Source organism: Mustelus asterias, chromosome 17 (assembly GCF_964213995.1).
Source record: "Mustelus asterias chromosome 17, sMusAst1.hap1.1, whole genome shotgun sequence".
NCBI lineage: Eukaryota > Metazoa > Chordata > Chondrichthyes > Carcharhiniformes > Triakidae > Mustelus > Mustelus asterias.
In genome coordinates, this window is record NC_135817.1 from 58,464,804 (window position 1) to 58,483,003 (window position 18,200).

Sequence of the window (18,200 nt, forward strand, 5' to 3'; positions counted from 1 at the left end):
ACCCTTGGAGGTGAGGTCGCCAGCTTCCCATTTTCAAAACTTGCCGCAAACTTAGCTGGCTCGATGTCATATCAGTGTGATTGGATGTTGCAGTGGACGGAGGAGGTTGGGGAGGGAGGGGGCGAGGGTATGGTGGGAATACCTGCTGACGAGGTTATAGCGCATTACACAGAGGTCCCCCCCCTTCCTGGGCATCAACCGCATGATGTCAATGGTGAGGTGGTGGTTGGGGACAATCACCTTGCAAGATCTCACCAGCGCGATTCGCATCAATGGCCTCTCTCAAGATTCTGACCATGGGTGCAAATTCCCACCCTGTAGATGTACCTACACCTCTGCAGCGGTTTAAGAAGCTCATCGCCACCTTCTCAAGGGCAACTAGGGCAATAAATGCTGACCTCACCAGCGAAGCCCACATTCCATGGATGAATGAAGAAAACATCACACCTGTGCAGGTAGTCAAACACAAAGAGAGGTTTCCCAGCAAACAATAACTAATGGAAAAGTCGATGTGATCCATTGGCCGCTTGCATCAAGTTGTCTGGGAAACAGCAACAAGGGGCAGGCAGAAAGTTGTTACTCTGAAATAGGAAAAGTTGTCCCTCCACAACTCAGATTTTTCAGCCTTTGAGAGAGTCGGCTAACATTTTTTGAATGTTAATCTTGCAAATACCTCTTATCTGTAACATCTCTGAAATACTCATTATTAATAATAATAAAATGCATTTATCTACAGAATATGTTGCAAGTATAGTTAGCACACAATGACTCCTCAGCACATAAGCTATTTAGTTTGTGTTTTTTAGAACGAGATGTTGTAACGGGGCTACTTTATAGTAATGCCCCCAAGCACACTCACAAACAGGTGGCTTTCCTGATCTTTATTGCTACACTGTGGACGGCCGCACTCGCCCCAAGACCAGAAAATCCCACCCCCGAGGTCAACGGACCTTTGCATATTCATGTCGTGCCCGCTACGGTTCCTGTGGCAGGCGGGACAGGAAATTTCCGCCCTCAATCGTTAATGCAAGAAATGTCTCCTCGTCCTTTAGAATGGAGATAGATATGAGAATAAATATCAGGGGATGAGATTAGGAAGAGCAGTGGTAGACCTAGTTAAAAGATTGATTTTGAATATATTTATAAAGATAGAAAGAGATGAGGAGAGGAAGAGAGTTTTAGGGAGGGAATTGTGGAGTGAGACGGTAGCACAGTGGTTAGCACTGCTGCTTCACAGCTCCAGGGTCCCGGGTTCGATTCCCGGCTCGGGTCACTGTCTGTGTGGAGTTTGCACATTCTCCTCGTGTTTGCGTGGGTTTCCTCCGGGTGCTCCGGTTTCCTCCCACAGTCCAAAGATGTGCGGGTTAGGTTGATTGGCCAGGTTAAAATTGCCCCTGAGATGCGTAGGTTAGAGGGATTAGCGGGTAAAATATGTGGGGGGTAGGGCCTGGGTGGGATTGTGGTCGGTGCGGACTCGATGGGCCGAATGGCCTCCTTCTGCACTGTAGGGTTTCTATGATTTCTATGAGACTGTGGGTGGGATTTTGCAGGCTCACTGGTCCTGAAACTGTCAAAGGACCTTTGGTCAAAGGACCTTTCCACTGTCCGCCCCTCGCCCGCTTCGATTCCGGTGGCAGGCGGGGCAATAAAATCCCGGCCTGTATGTTTTGCCACCTGTCGTGAGGTGAAGGGAAAGGGAAATGTACAATTGCAAAGTCCCTAAACTCTGAGATAGAGACAAATTTAATTGTGGCTGCACAGGCAGCGCCATCCGCTGCTCCCAAGTGCCTGAGTGAATGATGAGCATGTGATATATTCAGCAACTTGAGAGGTCGGTGGCACAATGGGTAAGAGATGTCACATTAAGATATGTTCACTGGCTTTGACCACTTCATGCAGACATCAGACATATCATGATACTGCTGTCAGGTTCTCAGAATCCTGACTCCAGACATTTACCTCCCTGACCACCTGCTCTCAGGCCCATTTGAGAATGGTCCTTGAGGGTCTTTGGGATCCTCCTCTCCACCCCCCCCCCCCACCCCACCCCACCCCCCACCCTCACCACAGAATCATGATTTCCCCCCTCCTGCCCACCTGCACCACACCAGCACTACATCTGCCACCCTGAACCCTCTTTCTGCCTTGGTGTTCCATTTTCCATTCTTTAAATTGAAGCAATATTGTTTGGTGCAGCTCAGCTTTATGAGGGACAGGCTGCCTTTAAGAAGACCAGTCTTGGTGCACCCCTGCTGAGCACAGATTCAGTCAACAGTGAGGAAGACGCATGACCCATTCCCCTCGTGATAATGAGGTGAGAGCACCAAATTTATGGATCGAAGGTGGGCGGGTTGCAACCCTGACCCCAGAGTCCAAAAAACTGATTGGTCAATTTTTATCCCAATGATTAATGCGCAGTGGCCATCCATCCCACTTTCGCCCCTCAATGCAGAAACATTTTCCAAGAACACATGATGCAGAACAGAAAGTTCCAACCATAAAAAAAGACTCGGAGGGCATCCACACCACACACTGTCGGGTCAATAAAAGTGGAGATAAGCGGTGTTCTAGTGTGTCATGAGACATCACTTGGGATGGATAGAAAAAACAATTAGGGATAAATGTATTCGGAACTCCTAATGGAAGACCATGGGTGAGATTTGGCACCAGTGCACAGAATCTCGCGAAAGAGATCTTGCTGCCAAGGTCTTGCAACACAATTGTCCCTGCCACCACCCACGCACACCCACCACCCCCACAGCCACCCCACCCCCCCCAAACCACCATTGATATAATATGGTTCAAGCAGAGGAAGGTTGGGAATCTCATTGTAATGCAGTGTAATCCCGCCATACCCTCCCCCATGACTGTGAAGTCCAACCATGCCTCGGTGATGTCACACTGGCACACTTTATAATACATTTTGAAAACAGCAGCCTGGCAACCTCGCCTCCAAGGGTGATATTTTAAAGTCATAGAGTCATAGAATCCTGCAGAAGGAGGCCATTCGGCCCATCGAGTCTGCACCAACCATAATCCCACCCAAGCTCTATCCCCACAAGCCCATGCATTTACTCTAGCTAGTCCCCTCACACTAAGGGTCAATTTAGCATGGTCAATCCACCAAGCCCCCACATCTTTGGACTGTGGGAGGAAACCGGAGGACCCGGAGGAAACCCATGCAGACAGGAGGAGAATGTGCAAACACCACACAGACAGTGACCCAAGCCGGGAATCGAACACAGATCCTTGGCGCTGTGAGGCAGCAGTGCTGACAACTGTGCCTCCTGCGATATCAGAGGTGAGCACACAGGTCGCCACTATCCAATAGGAAATTCATGGGGAGAAAGGAAAGTTTATTAGTCACAAGTAAGGCTTACATTAACACTGCAATGAAGTTAGTGTGAAATTCCCCGAGTCGCCACACTCCGGCACCAGAGAGCCCCAGGGCAGGGGGAGAAAGCTAAGAGGTTGCAAGGCATTGGGGGTGGGGTGGTATGGCAGGCCCTGCGAGGCCAGCCTCTCAGTGGGCAAACAGGAGGGATCAGGGAGGCCCTGAGTAAATTGTGTATGTTGTAGGGTGTTAGGCACAGTTCAGTAGGCCTGAAGAAGTCTTTGTAGTCATATATAGATTAACTGTAAGTCTTTATTGACTCTTAGGACAATTTACAAATATACTGTGAAGGATGCAAACTGTGAGCTCTCTCCATGTTTGCTGGTACACACATCTCTGTCCAACACTAGACTGACACTCTGAGTGTGGATCACAGTGTCAGTGGATGTGGCTACGAGAAAAGCCTTCAATTTGGTGCAGGAATGAATATCCACAAGTTGGGAATGGCCAATAAGAAGTCAAAACAGCAAAAAGCATGTCATAGATGTGCCAAATGGGCCATTTAGTGAGTGAATGCTGGAGCAAGGATAGTCAATGCAATAATTGTAGCAAAATGGGTCACATTGCAAACATTTGTTGGGCTAGACCAGCTTCCCCTGTGAAGAATATTCAGAAGAGGAATCTGGGTACCTTCAAACTGAAGAACAAGTTACATTCTACAAAATGAATTTGCAACTTGGAAGAAAATAATTCTGACTGTGAAGAAGAAAATAAGCAAAGTTTATTTATTAGTCACAAGTAAGGCTTACATTAACACTGCAATGAAATTACTGTGGAATTCGCCACAGTCCGGCACCTGTTTGGGTCAATGCACCTAACCAGCATGTCTTTCTGAATGTGGGAGGAAACCAGAGCACCCAGAGGAAACCCACGCAGACATGGGGGAGAATGTGCAAACTCCACACAGACAGTGACCCAAGTCGGGAATCGAACCCAGCGCTGTGAAGCAACAGTGCTAACCACTGTGCTACCGTGCCGCCCGAACTCCAGCCATAGCGCAAAGCATCCCTTCACTGATCGGAAAAAATACCCTCTTTTAAAATCACACAGGGAGCTTTTTCTTACTCAATCTTTCTGCACTGGTTCTTCAATCTTTAATCCTGTTGTTGATTTACCCCAGCCTTCTACCTTTCGAACTGTGAGGACCCACAATGTTTTTTCCTACGTAGGATCTTTTCACAATGTTCTTGATGAAACAAAATCCCGACTCATCACCAATTTTCTTTTTGTAATGTCGTAAAATGTCCATAAATGTAATGAAGAGCTCCGACTGAATGTCTTATCCATAGCAGGTAAATCACATAGGTTCTGGGTGATTCCAAAGTTAAGTAGTCTATTAGGATGGAGATTGTTATTGCTTTATCTTTAATTCTGAGACTACATGCCAACAAAAGCTAAAGCATTTTCCTTCAAAATCAGCTGATGTGATTTTAAGGACATACACAGAAGAGATCCTGTCATTAAAAGGTTACATCATGGTCATCGTAGAGTTGAATGGACAAACAGTGGAGTTGCCTCTCCACGTGGTCTGTGGTAATTTTCCAGCTCTATGTGGGAGATCATGGTTGGAGATGATAAAGTTAAAGGAGGGCATGTTAGCAGATTGGTCAATGTCAAGACAGACCTACGGCACCTTCTGGATAGATACAAGAGTCTATTCGAAGAGACACTTGGCTCAGTGAAGGGAGTTCAGGGGAGACTCAAAATAAAGCCCAATAGTCAATCAAAAAGTCTCAAAGCTGGAGGGGTGCCAAATGCAATTTGTGCCAAGGTCAAAAAAGAATTAATATAACTTGTTAACACTGGTGTGTTAGAGCCAGTTACAATGCGTGACTAGGCTACCCCCATTATATCTGTCATGAAAGCAGATAGTTCAGTTTGCATTTGTGGTGATTTTAAAACGACCATAAATCCAATGTTGTGTGCTAGTCAATATCTGCTTCCTTTAATTGAAGATTTGTTTGCTGGGTTATCAGGTGGGCAGAAATTCAGCAAGATTGATCTTTCACAAGCATATTGACAGATGCATGTAGCTGCTGAATCTCAACCACTGCTTACCATCATTACTCAGAAAGGTCTTTTTCTTTATAAAAGATTGCCTTTTGGAATAACATTCACACCAGCCCTATTCCAAAGATTGATGGATCAGATTTTCAGTGGTCTCTCTGGTGTACAATGTTACCTGGATGATATTGTGATTACAGATTCCAGTGAACAGGAGCACTTGAATAATTTAGAAGCAACATTGGAACGTCTTCCAGCACATAGTCTGCATATCAAGAAAGAAAAGTGTAACTTTTTCCAAATGTCAGTCCAGCATTTGGGTTACGTTATTGATAGTAAAGGCTTACACAAAGCACCTAAAAAGATGGATGCTATTTAGAAGTCCCATGTCCAACTAATATGATGCAATTAAGGGCCTTTTTACGGTTAGCAAATTATTAGGGAAAATTTGTTCCTAACTTAGCTACATTATTGAAGCCATAATTTACTATATATGAAACAGTCATGGAACTGGACAACACAATGTGAGAAAGCATACAATGATGTCAAAGATGCTTTGCAGAAGTCTGAAGTATTGGTTCATTTTAATCCAAAGTTACCATTCTTGTTTGCTTGTGGTGCTTTGCCCTGTGGAATAGGGACAATTGTTTTGCATATTATGCCTTCGGGAGAAGAATGACCAATAGCTTTTGCTCTGTGCACTCTGACTAGTGCCGTAACTAACTATGCTCAGCAAAAAAAAGCATTAAATATAATTTTTGGCATATGAAGGTTTCAACATTAGTTATACAATAATCATTTCACATTATTGGCTGATCATCAATCCTTGACTACTATTTTTAGGCTGTCTCAAGGCATACCATCAATAGCTGCAAGCCGATTGCAAAGATGGTCACTGATCTTAACTGCACACTCCTACAATATAAAGCACCGTCAATCAGATAGCAATGCTGATGCTAATGAATTATCACCGCTGGCCCTTACCTACTGAGCGGATGCTACCAACTAGTTTGCTAATATTCTTCATTTTTCATTGGTAGATCATTTGCCTGTGACAGATTCTCAAGCTCAGAGACAGACCAGAAATCACCCAGTGATGGGGAAGGTGGCGGATGTGATATTGAAAGGAATGATATCTGAAATGCATCGTTCACATCCTGATTTGAAACCATGAGTGCCAAGAAAGCTTGAGTTGACCATCAAAGGTGGGTGTCTATTGTGGGGAATCTGAGTGATCATCCCTCCCCTGCTGTGTGGGAGAGTTATTGAATAACTACACCAAGAACATCCTTCATAGTCTGGATGAAGGAATTAGCACATAGTTATCTTTGGTGGCCAGGTCTGGATTCTCAGATTGAAGAAAAAGTGGGAGAGTGTGAATCCTATGCACGAATAACAAATGCACCACCGTTGTCTCCTGTATACCCTTGGGAGCAGCCTAAAATGCCATGGCATGCAGATCTTGCTGGTCAATTTGAGGGTTACATATTCTTAGTCATAATTTATGCACACTCAGTGGTCAAAAGTTTTGATCATGTGATCTACTACTACTGAACGGACTGTTGAAAAACTTGACAAAGGGTTTGCAAGATTTGGTAAACTGGAACAGATTGTTAGCGATAATGGTTCACAATTTACTTCACAAGAGTTTGAGGATTATCTCAAAGTAAATGGCACTCGGCCTATAAAACCCACACCTTATGATCCATCAACCAATCAATTAGTTGAAAGATTTGTACAATCCTTGAAACATTCTTTAAAAGTTTCAAAAGAGAAAGGTTCATTATCACGTGGTATGAATAACTTTCTGGCATCTTATAGAAACACTATTCATGCGACTACCCAAAGTTCACCTGCATTACTACACTTAAAGAGAAAGTTGAGAGCTACATTTACCCATCTGATTCATTAATGTCCCTTAGGGAAGGAAATCTGCCGTCCTTACCTGGTCTGGCCTACATGTGACTCCAGAGCCAAGCAATGTGTTTGACTCTCAATTGTCCTCAGGCAACTAGCGATGGGCAATAAATGCTGACAACCAGTGACGCCCATGTCCCATGAATGAATTTTTAAAAATTGATTTGTTATTACCTCCAGAAACTTCAGAGATAGTCCAGCATTGGATACTGACCCTTCTATCCCATGAGCCTCAATTTTGTTAACCAGTCTTTTATTTGGTACCTTGTTGAACACGTTATTAAAATCCATATAGACAGCATCAACTGCTTTCCCTTTATCAGCATTCTCTGTCACTTCATCGAAAAATTCGATTGGATTTGAGCAAGCACGATCTACCCTTTCCAATTCTGTGCTGCCTCTCCAAGTGCCTGCTGATTTTTCTTATTGTTTCGAAATCCTTACCCACTATTGATGTTAGACTCTGAATAAAAGCAAATTACTGCGGAGTCTGGAATCTGAAACCAAAAGAGAAAATGCTGGAAAATCTCAGCAGGTCTGGCAGCATCTGTAAGGAGAGAAAAAAGCTGATGTTTCGAGTCCAGGTGACCCTTTGTCAAAGCTAAAAGGCATAGAAAGTGGGAGATATTTATACTGCAGGGGGAGGGAATGAAGGATGAGTCATAGCCACAGAAACCAGGGGAAAGGCTGCTAATGGCAGCCCATAGAGAGAATAAAGGGTGTGAATGGCCAAACGGCACAGAAGCTGAAATCAGAGGGTAAACTGTGACAGATGAAGATGTGGGGGGAGGGGGGGAATGGGTGGGAGAGAGGTAAAATTTAGAAAAAAGGGGAAAGGGGAAGCAAAGGGGGAGAAAAGGTAAGGAATGGGGGGATAAAGTAGGGGGAAAGAATGGGGGGAAGAAAAATGAAGAAAGACAATGAAGAAATATAAGGTAGAGAACAATAAAAAAGTAAATAAAATGAAAACAAAGGGGTCGAGGTGGGGTAGAGCTAATCATCTGACGTTGTTGAATTCGATGTTGAGACCGGAAGGTTGTAAAGTGCCCAGCCAGAAGATGAGATGCTGTTCCTCCAGTTTGTGTTGAGTTTCACTGGGACATTGCAGTAGGCCAAGGACAGACATGTGGGCATGGGAGCAGGATCGTGTGTTAAAATGGCAAGCAACCGGAAGATCAGAGTCCTGATTGTGCACAGACTGAAGGTGCTCAGAAAAGCGATCACCCAGTCTGCGCTTTGTCTCTCTGATATAGAGGAGACCACATTGGGAGCAGCGAATGCGATAGACCAAATTGAAAGAGGTGCAAGTGAAATGCTGCTTAACCTGGAATGAGTGTTTTGGACCTTGGATGGGAAGCATGGAAGAGGTAAAGGGGCAGGTGTTACACCTTCTGCAATTGCATGGGAAGGTGCCACGAGTGATGGGAGAGGTGTTGGGTCTAGTGGAGGAGTGGACTAGGTTATCCCGGAAGGAACAGTCTCTGCAGAATGCTGACAGAGGGAGTGAAGGGAAGATGTGTTTGGTGGTGGCATCACACTGGAGTTGGCGAAAATGGCGGAGGATTATGCTTTGCATGCGGAGGCTGGTGGGGTGAAATGTGAGATTAAGGGGGACTCTATCCTTGTTCTGGGAGGGAGGGGAGGGGTGAGGGCCATGGTGTGGGAGATGGACCACATGCTGTTGAGGGCCCTGTCAACAACTGTAGATGGGAAACCATGTTTGAGTAAAAAGGAGCACATATTAGAAGCACCACTTTGGAAAGTGGCATCATCGAAACAAATGCAACGGAGGCGAAGGAGCTGGGAGAAAGAGATGGAGTCCTTACAGGATGTAGGGTGTGAAGAGCTGTAGTCCAGATAGCTGTGGGAGTCAGTGGGCTTGTAATGATTGCCGGAAATGAAGACAGAAAAGTCAAGGAAGGTAAGGGAAGTGTCTGAGATGGACCAGGTGAAGGCGATGGAGGGGTGGAAACTGGAAGAGGAGTTGATGAATTTTTCGAGGCCCGAACGAGAGCATGAAGCGGCACCAAAATAGTCATCAATGTACCGGTAGAGGAGTTGTGGGAGGGGACCCGGGTAGGCCTGGAAAAAGGAATGTTCCACATATCCCATAAAAAGACAAGCGTAGCTAGGACCCATGCGTGTACCCATTGCTACTCCTTTGATTTGGAGAAAGTGGGATGAGTTCAAGGAGAAGTTGTTGAGAGATAGAACGAGTTCAGCGAGGCGGAGGAGAGTGGTGGTGGATAGGAATTGTTCAGGCCTCTTTTCAAGAAGTGAAGAGCTCTCAGGCCGTCCTGGTGTGGGATGGAGGTGTAGAGAGATTACACATCCATGGTGAATAGGAGGCGGTTAGGGCCTGCGAACTGGAAGCTGTCAATATAACACAGGGTATCAGAGGAGTCCCGGATGTAGGTGGGGAGGGAATGGACCAGAGGAGTGAGGATGGAGTCAAGATAAGAGGAAATATGTTCAGTGGGGCAGGAGCATGCTGACACAATGGGCCTACCAGGACAGTCCTTTTTGTGGATTTTGGGAAGTAGGTAGAAGCGGGCTCTCTGGAATTGGGAGACTATGAGGTTGGAAGCTGTGGGGGGGAAGGCATCCGGAGGAAATGAGGTCGGTGATGGTGTTGGAGATGATGGCTTGATGTTCAGTTGTATGGTCATGGTCCAGGGGGAGGTAGGAGGAAGTATTTGAGAGTTGGCGATCAGCCTCTGCGAGGTAGAGGTCAGTACGCCAGATGACAACAGCACCCCCTTTGTTGGCAAGTCAGGATTGGACCTGAGGAGCGAAGAGCGGAAAGTTCGGAAGGAGAGGGGTTGGAATGGGTGAGGAGGGCAGAAAGATTAGGACGGCCAATTAGCCTTTTAGCTTTGACAAAGGGTCATTGATATTAGACTAACTGACCTGTAGTTACTCACACTGACCTCACACCCTTTTCTTGAATAACAGTGTCATATTTGCCACACTTCAATTCTCTGGCACCTTCCCAATATCTCAGGAAGATTGAAAGATTATGGCAAGCCCATTCGACTTGGATATTCTGGCACAAATTCGTCTGACAATTTCGGTTAAACCATCACCAAACACACTAAGTTGAATAGCTGGTGTTTTGTTAGTACTTCCTAACTCATTCACTGTAGACTTAATTCAATGTGGAGAATTCAGTCATTGTGTGTGTCGTGAACCATCGTTGGTTCCCACTGGATAGTACTGAGCCAGGGCTGGCCAGTACTACAAGGATGTATATATATTACTGTTGGATTGTACTACTGTTGCTGTTGGGTTAGGGTGGGGTTGTTACACCTGTGTTTGTTACTGTTGTGGCACATCCCAGTCGGGCTCCGCCTCCTGGGAGAGGTATAAGAGTCCCTGCTCTGGCCGGGACCCCTTCAGTCTGGGATAGTGTACTAAAGTTCTGATAGCTTCATTGTTAGTAATAAAAGCCTTCTTTTACTGAAGCTTCGAGCCTCGCGTCCAAATTGATGTGCATCAGTGTGCAAGTAGCTTCACTGGCAGTGGTAGCAGCTTTGGTTGCTAATGAGTATAATGTTTCCATCTGGTGAAATGGCCGTTAGAAAAATATTTTTAACCTTCCTCACTGGTTTCTTGCAGGACTCTTTAAGAACTTCCCAAAGTTAACTTTCCTCCTGCCAAAAATAGATCAAACTATTTCTGAGGGCGAATTACATACCTTCAGCCTGAAGAGCAACAAGTCTGTTCGAAGAGAAATACAACAGGTCATGAAAGATAAGATATGGAAAGAAAACAGATGATGGAATGTAAATGGAATTGATAAAGTTTCTTTGCGTTTGAGTCAGCAGTCACCACAAATGTGCATTATGCAATGTTTAGATGGAATCATCAAATGATACAGCACTGAAAGCGGCCATTTGGCCCATTGCATCTGTGCTGACTCTTTGAAAGCACTATCTTCTTAGTTCAACTCTCCTACTCTTTCTCCTGCAAATATTTCCCCTCCACCACTGTGGGTGTTCCCACACCAGATAGAATCATACAATCTCTGCAGTGCAGTGCAGTAATTTGCGGCCCATCGAGTCTGCATTAACTCTCCAACAGAACATCTTACAGAACACCCACATCCCATCCCTGTAACCCCAACCCTCTCACAAATTTAGAATCTTAGAAACACTACAGCACAGAAAGAGGCCTTTCGGCCCATCGAGTCTGCACCGACCACAATCCCACCCAGGCCCTACCCCCATATATTTACCCACTAATTCCTCTGACCTACGCATCCCAGGACACTAAGTGCAATTTTTTTTTTAGCATGGCCAATCAACCTAACCTGCACATCTTTGGACTGTGGGAGGAAACCGGAGCACCCGGAGGAAACCCACGCAGACACAGGGAGAATGTGCAAACTCCACACAGACAGTGACCCAAGCCGGGAATCGAACCCAGGTCCCTGGAGCTGTGAAGCAGCAGTGCTAACCACTGTGCTACCGTGACGCCCCACTTGATCTCCCTAACCTATACATATTGAGACACAAGGGGCAATTTAGCATGGCCAATGCATCTAACCAGCACGTCTTCAAACCGTGGGAGGAAACCAGAGCACCCGGAGGTAACCCACGCAGACACGTGGAGGACGTGCAAACTCCGCACTGAGAGTCCCTCAAGGCTGGAATTGAACCCAGGTCTCTGGCGCTGCGAGGCAGCAGTGCTAACCACTGTGCCACTGTGTTGCCCCATGAATGCAGCAGTTCGTTAAGATGGTTCATGCCACTTTCTCAACACCGCCTTCAGCAATCAATGCAGGACTTGCCAGTGGTGCCCACATCCCAGGGAAGAATTTTTCATAGAAATCATAGAAATCATAGAAACCCTACAGTGCAGAAGGAGGCCATTCGGCCCATCGAGTCTGCACCGACCACAATCCCACCCAGGCCCTACCCCCACATATTTACCCGCTAATCCCTCTAACCTACGCATCCCAGGACTCTAAGGGGTAATTTTTAACCTGGCCAATCAACCTAACCCGCACATCTTTGGACTGTGGGAGGAAACCGGAGCACCCGCAGTAAACCCACGCAGACACGAGGAGAATGTGCAAACTCCACACAGACAGTGACCCGAGCCGGGAATTGAACCCGGGACCCTGGAGCTGTGAAGCAGCAGTGCTAACCACTGTGCTACCGTGCCGCCCCGGTTTATCCAATTTCAGTTTCAAAATCATAATTGAATTCACCCTGCTTTCAAACAGTGCTTTCTGGAACCTCATTGTCACCTCTTGATTTTGGAAACTTTGATTGTACACATGGGGCAGAGTTTGACTGCAGCCTTTGGATCTCCAACATTAGGACTAAAAGTGGGTCCCTAGGCCGCATTTTTCAGCAGCAGAGCTGGTTCAATGGTGGCAGCATTCTAATCAGAGGACTGACAGCTCCCAAGAGAGAGGCGGGGACTCCTGAGACATGTACGATGCCTCAGGTCAGTAAATAAACAAAAGAGAAAATGCTGGAAAATCTCAGCAGGTCTGGCAGCATCTGTAAGGAGAGAAAAGAGCTGATGTTTCGAGTCCAGATGACCCTTTGTCAAAGTAAATTCATAGAATTCTACAGTGCAGAAGGATGCCATTTGACCCATTGAGTCTGCACCGACTACAATCCCTCCCAGGCCCTATACCCTTATGTATTTACCCTAACCAGTCTCCCTGACACTAGGGGCAATTTAGCACGGCCAATCCACCTAACCCGCACATCTTTGGACTGTGGGAGGAAACCGGAGCACCCGGAGGAAACGCACGCATTTTCTCTCTCTTAAAATCATCTCTATGCTTCTATCTTTTGGAATTTCTTTCAGGTGAAAGGTGTAGGGTGTTGAGGCGAAAAGCCATCTGTGATTGCAAGCTATCCACTTGAGGTCAGAATTAGGTGGGGGCGGGGGGTGGTTTATGAGGGCAAAAAAATGCCCCTCAGCAGCTTCCTTCCCTGTACCTCCCAGTGATACAATCTCATGCACTCACCCAACCCCATCCGCTGTCAATGTTTTTGAGTAATTTGATCCCACTGCAGCCATCAGTGACAGACAAGGACCACAACCCATCAAAGCACATCTTTAAATCCAATGAAAATCGCTACACAAAAACACTGCTATTAGCGCGCGACCAAAGATTACTTTCTAACAGATTTGGTTTGATCATGTAATTTCAACAGGAATCTTCACTGGCAGGAGAAACCTGTGTTTCCAGCTTTTTGTGACTGAGGTAAGTTTCCATTCATGATTTCAGTTTTGTTTGCACTTGAGTAACTTCATTATAAACACCTCCTAACAATCAACTCCACATATTAATAGCTGTTTACTTTCCCACAGGAAGCCAGGATTAACAGTTAAAGTCTTTATCTGTGTGTGCAGCAGCTTTGCAAACTGGGAAGGGAGAAGATGCAGAAACACTGATCAGGTTTCTGTTTTTACTTAATTAATTATTAAGGATGATGACATTAATATTTTTTCAGAAGAAGTATTCAGCAAGTAATACTTGCTTTCCCTTTTCCTGGATGTGGAGGAAGCGCATTTGATTCAAGGAAATAGCCAAATCTTAATCATGCACTCTCCCTATCAATCGGCAGAAAACAAACTTCTCATAGGATCTGGGCGTCGCTGGCTGGACCAGCATTTATTGCCCATCCCTAATGCCCTTGAACTGAGTGGCTAGCTAGGCCATTTCAGAGTCAACCACATTGCTGTAGATTTGGAGTCACATTGGGAGGTGATGGCCTAGTGGTATCATCGCTAGACTATTAATCCAGAAACTCAGCTAATGTGCTGGGGACCCGGGTTCAAATCCCGCCATGGCAGATGGTGGAATTTGAATTCAATAAAAAATATCTGGAATTAAGAATCTACTGAAACCATTGTCAGAAAAACACATCTGGTTCACTAATGTTCCTTAGGGAAGGAAATCTGCCGTCCTTACCTGGTTCGGTCTACATGTGACTCCAGAGCCATGGAAATGTGGTTGACTCTCAACTGTCCTCCAAGGGCAACTAGGGATGGGCAATAAATACTGGCCAGCTAGGGATGCCCATGTCCCATGAATGAATGAAAAAAATATAGGCCACACCGGATAAGGAGGCAGATTTCCTTCCCTAAAGGACATAGTGAACCAGATGAGTTTTTGTGACAATCAACAATGGTTTCAAGGTCATCATGAAATCACTTATATCTTATGGTCTTATGGGGGGTTTTATTGAAACTTACAGGATACTGCGAGGCCTGGAGACAGTGGACGTGGAAAGGATGTTTCCACTAGTAGGAAAAACTAGAACCAGAGGGCACAACCTCAGGCTAAAGGGACAATTCAGCCAGAGAGTGGTGAATCTGTGGAACTCTTTGCTGCAGAAGGCTGTGGATGCCAGGTCATTGAGTGTCTTTAAGACAGAGATAGATAGGTTCTTGATTAATAAGGGGATCAGGAGTTATGGGGAAAAGACAGGAGAATGGGGATGAGAAAAATATCAGCCTTGATTAAATGGTAGAGCAGACTCGATGGACCGAGTGGCCTAATTCTGCTCCTATGTCTTATGGTCTTATGGTTATGGTTTTATGGTGATCATTAGACTTTTTAAATTCCAGGTTACTAAATTTCACCACCTGCCATGGTGGAATTCAAACTCAGGTTCCCAGAGCATTATCCTGGGTCTCTGGATTACTAGCCCAGTGACAACAACACTATGACATTGCCTACACTCATGAGGAGGCAGTAGTGGTATTGTCAGTATTCTTACAGGCCATACAACAACTTATGCAAAATAGAAATCAGGAACCTAATATTATTTTGATGGAATCCCAATAGCTGAGGTAAAAATAGTAAAAAAACATAGAAATCACACTGTATGATAATGATTAATGTTAACAGGAAATTCCTTAATCCTCTACTTTAGCAATATTTGTGAGCTGTGAGAGCATGTTAAGGAGTACTTACTAAGATTACATAGCTTTGTTTCATTTTCTCTCTCAGAAGCACAAGTTCAAACTGTACAGCTAACAGCAAATTGGAGGGTATAGTTAATGCTGAGGACTGCGACAAAATACTAGAAGATATTAATAAATCTGTAGGTTGGCAATGTAGGTAGCAAATTAATTTCAATGCAGATAGCTGTGTTCCCCGTATAGACTGAAGACATTCTAAAGGGAAAGGCACCATGCCAATGGAAAGAGGCTCAATATCACACCTTTTAAAACCTAAAAACTAAAAAAGCTAAAATCAACATGGGTCAAATATACTTTAGGAGGTGATAGAGTTTTCAAATAAAGTAAATTTCACTTTAAATAGTTGATATAATTTAAAGTGTTCCCATAACTTCCCACACAAAGCCTCCACTGTGAAGAATCTCTTACTTCCCACTTCATCTTTTCTGCCATTCACCAGCAGCTATATTCCTCCCACTAAGTCCCTGGAGACAAGGTTAAACACCGACAAGTGTACGACTACATATCACCTCTCATCCTGACAAATGTGATGGTAGATATCCTGAGTTCCTTTTTAACCAACCAACCAACACAACCAATTCATGATTCAGTTCTCTGCTGTGAATATTCGGCTCATTCACACATTTGCCTCACTAAGAGCAGCTGGAGTCATAATTTTTCTTACTTCCAGACAGAAAATTGATCCAGTCGTGGAGAAATGGACATGCTGCCCTCGTACAAGACCTGCGTTCTGGATTGCCTGCCACATTACAGACTGGCATCCGACACCACTACAATTAGCTTTTTATTTAACTCTTGCTTCAATTTTCATCCCGATAGTAACCTCAGGTCACACGACCATCCCTTGGAATCTAATTTGCCTTAACCAGGAATTCCACTTTCAAAATATTCCCCAGCTTCACTTTGGTCTGAAAAGGGACATTGCACAAAAAGAAAATACATTCTATTGAAATGTAATTACCATTCACATACCTATCCTGCAAACTTATTAATATCATCTTGTATTTTGTCAAGGCCTCCTCACCAACACCTATACGCTCCAATTTGCTATTAATTGCACAGTTTGAAACTATGCTTTTGCTCATGGGTTATCACAGGTTTGAGGTGGTGCATTTTCATCGGATGAAAAAAGAGGCCACAAAAGCCTTGGTAACTGAAAGGGTGTAAAGTTAGGCTGTGTAGCATCAATAGCTTTGATGCTGTGGGAGCTGGTTCACTTTAAAAGAGGCTGAGGCGGAGGGAGCGGCTGCTCACAACCCGTTTTGGCATGTCCCAGGCCAATCATCATATTGCAAAGGTCAATAAATAGCATGGGGCAGCACGGTGGCACAGTGGTTGCGCTGCCAGGGACTGGGTTCAATCCTGGCCTCGGATGACTGTCTGTGTGGAGTTTGCACGTTCTCCCCGTGTCTACGTCGGTTTCCTCTGGGTGCTCCAGTTTCCTCCCACAATCCAAAGATATGCAGGTTAGGTGGATTGGCCGTGCTAAATTTCCCCTTAGTGTTAAGGCGATTAGAAGGATAAATATGTGGGGTTAGGGAATAGAACCTGGGTGGGATTGTTGTTGGTGCAGGCTCGATGGGCCAAATGACCTCCTTCACACTGTAGATTCTATGATTCTATGGCAGTACAAAAAGTGGGGAGATCGTGATGTCAATCAGCACCTCACACTGAACGGACACCTCACCTTACATTTTGGACTTTTCCGATTCAGTTAATCCTTTCTTTTAGACAAGCACAGCTGAACATTCATTAACCAACATGAAGGACTCCATCACAGACAGCCACCCTTTAATGGCATCATCCTCCAACATGCAGAACAATTATTTTACTATCGATTTGTTGTTGCAGAGTTAGTGGAAGCATGGGGCAGTTGGAGGGGTTGTGAAAAGTTGGATGAGTCAGCAGGGAAAGGTGCTTGACATTTGGAAGGAGCCGTGTGTTTCTAAACGGCCTCTTTGTGCAGCTCTTGTTCTAAACCATGGGGGCTGCAGATGCAGCTTGTCAGGGGCTGCAACAACAGGGATGAAATGGAACAGAGTAAACGAGCAGAGGGAAAAGGAGGAGGCAGAGAGGTTCTCAGCATAAGGACATACAAATACAAGAATTGGAACAGGAGTAGGCCATATAGTCTACAAGCCTGCTTCACCAGTTAATGGAGAAAGAGACCTATCAGGAGGAGGTCTTACTCAGGTAGGATCTTCAGGAAGGTTTTCTCCTTGGTATGACTTGGTCTGGCTCCTGCTCTGTTCAAGATCGCAAGAAACTACAAAGGGCCATGAATGAAGCCCAGTCCATCACTCAAACCAGCCTCACATCCATTGACTCTGTCTACACTTCCCGCTGCCTTGGAAAAGCAGCCAACATAATCAAGGACCCCACGCACCCAACATACTTTCTTCCACCTTCTTCCGTCAGGGAAATGATACAAACGTCTGAGGTCACGTACCAACCGACTCAAGAACAGCTTCTTCCCTACTGCCATCAGACTTTTGAATGGGCCTACTGTGCATTAAGTTGATCTTTCTCTACACCCTAGCTATGACTGTAATACTACATTCCGCACTCTCTCCTTTCCTTCCCTATGTACGGTATGCTTTGTCTGTATGGCACGCAAGAAATAATATTTTTCACTGTATGCTGATACATGTGACAATAATAAATCAAATCAAATCAATTCCTATCTGGACCTAAACCAGTGTGAGACACAGTTGGCAGGATTTAACATGTAATGAAGCATTCATAGACCTTGTCCATTTCTATGAGGTTACTGTGCCCATGCCTCCATGTTAGACTGTTATAATTTACCAGCTCCCATTGCCTTCTGAATAATTGTTCAGAGGGATCCCTGAGGGAAGAGCACCTCTTTCTTCTGCTCCACCTCCTGCAAACTCCAGTGTGGCATCTGGAAATCTGGGGCCATGTT